Consider the following 2,657-nt stretch of genomic DNA (forward strand, 5'->3'; position numbering starts at 1 on the left):
CTTGTTGGGTTCATCATCGAATTCCCAAAACCCCATCTTCTGATCCGGTGTTGAACATGAATCAAGCTGAGAAGCGAGCTCACATTTGTGCTGAATTCAAACAAAAGATCCGTGATCAATTTGGTCTTCCTAGAGACGCTACATTTGTCTTTCGAACTGAGCATGGAAAACAGAAGTATTTGTCTCTCAATTTCGGTACTGTAGTCTTATTGAATAAATATGGAACCAAGCTTCTTGCTGTGGTCCGGTTCAACAAACGTGAATATACTGGAAAACGGTTGAACAATGGCAAATTAAAACGTGAACTTGTACCTGAATGCACAAAGCTATTTGAAAACTTCAATAACTCACTGATGACTTTATATCAACATGCAACTGCCCAATATCGCTGTGTGACAAATGGTGCAGCTGAAGCACTAAAGCACATGAAATCTGGTCAGATGTTTGTGGTAGGGTTTCGTGGTGGATACAGGAAGAAAAAATATGGTGGTTTGTATCTAACATTATTATCATCTTTACTTTTTTATGATTTTGAGGAGACTTTTTTTATTCTTCTGGATACTAGGTCCTTACGCTCTCAATCTGACCACTGCACGACTTGTGGCTCGTATGGAAAACGACTTACGCCGCCAGATGTATCTTCCTTACATCAATCACTTCCTAGCTGAACGATTTGCCTCTCTATCCATTGGTGCCTTTCAATCCAACTGTGAACGAGATGCACGATGCCATGCACCATCCTGGGCATCGAAGTCATTTTTTAAATCACCCAATGGGCGTGTATTTGGATCCAATTTTGTTGTCACACGTGATGAGTTTGCTAACAAGGTGCATGTTGATAACGATCATTCTGGCTATACCTTTGGATTATTTAGTCTAATTCATCGAGATACTGGTAGACTCTATCGACGTGGACGAACTTCAAAGCATGGCTATACTAAAGGAGCTCGATTTGTATTTCCTGACTACAATTTTGAGATTGATTTTGATGGATGTGATGGAGTTGTTGAAATGGTTTGGGCATCGGACATCAAACACTATAGTACTCACTCCAAGACTTTTACTCATGATCATCAACCTATTCCACCGGAGGACGCAAAGATAACACGATTTGGATCATCTTGTCAAATTGCTAAAAGTATAGTTCAACGTCTTAACCAGATGTTATGGACAGACTTGGGGGTTTTCGGCGACGAGGGTCAAGGGAGTTCTGGTGAGGATTTGTATCTATTACCAGTCTTCCTATGTGGATTGTCGGATGAGGGAAAATCTGTACAGGCAATGTATCTACAACTATAAGATGGTTCTCGAGCTTGTGACATGTAATGTGAATATGTCACTCAAGTGAAATAGAACCAGTTCATAACATTATCCCCCCTTTAATGCCCAAGCTTCCTCTTGCAAGCTCTGCATTCTTTCCACGGGCTGCGTTAAAAAACCCAGTGGGAAAAAGCATAGCCCTCTCACTTCTTCCGCCTTCTCCTTTTGTACTTATTTGTTGCGTCGGGATATTTTAAATTAAACTCATTAACTAAATCTTGACTATTCTTGAGGTTGATTTCGGGTTCCCATGAATTGTTTTCCTTGCCAAATCCTTTCCAACTCACAAAGTATTCCTTCTTGTTGTACCTTCTTCTACAATCTAGTATCTCGTTGACTTCCCATTCTTCTTCATCCTGTATTATGATTGGTTCGACTGGGGGTTGTTTTCGTTGATGTATTGTATCCGGGTTATGTTTCCTGAGTACAGAGACATGAAATACAGGATGGACGCTTTTCATGGAAAGAGGGAGATTCAATTTATAAGTAGAATTTGATATCTTTTGGATAATGAAGAAAGGACCTAGCCATCTATTTTCTAATTTTGGGCTTGGCCTAGTTGTCGAAATGTTTCGTCCGTTCAACCAGACTTGGTCTCCTACTTCCCATCTTGGTGTTTGTTGTACTCTTTTGTCAAATTGTTCTTTCATCTTCTCTTGAGTTAATTCTAAACATTGATTTAATTCAGATTGCACTTCGGCGAGTGTTTGCATCCTCTTCTCTACTGCTGGCACACACTGTTCAGCTGATGGTACTTTGTTGAATGATGGGTTAAATCCATAGTTAGCTTTAAACGGTGAAATGCCCGTGGATTCATGGTCTTTGTTGTTATACGAGAACTCAGCTGTGGGCAGTAGACTTTCCCAATCGTCTTGTTGATATTTAACGAAATGTCGTAAATATTGTTCGATTACTTTATTGACGATCTCGCTTTGACCGTCTGTACGTGGGTGGAAAGCGGTTGACGGGTGAAGGCGTATACCTAGGCGTTTGTCAATTTCTTCCGTGATCTGTGAAATGAAAATACTACCCCTATCTGAGATTATCGTCTTGGGAGTTCCATGAAGCTTCCATACGTTCTTCATCATGAGATCTGCTAGGTCTTCAGCCGACATTGATTCAGTACAAGCAATGAAATGACTCATTTTCGTTAATCTATCCACCACGGTTAATATGCTGTCGTAGCCGTTTGATGCAGGGAGGCCGGTGATAAGGTCATATGAGATATCCGTCCACGGGCCAGCCGGTATCGGTAGTGGCTCCAGAGTCCCAAAGGGTTTCTGTGTGGTTGATTTAACCCTTAGACAAGAGTCACAACCGTCCACGTACCTGTTGAC

Source organism: Melampsora larici-populina (genome assembly GCF_000204055.1).
Source record: "Melampsora larici-populina 98AG31 unplaced genomic scaffold MELLAscaffold_2, whole genome shotgun sequence".
Taxonomy (NCBI): Eukaryota; Fungi; Basidiomycota; class Pucciniomycetes; order Pucciniales; family Melampsoraceae; genus Melampsora; species Melampsora laricis-populina.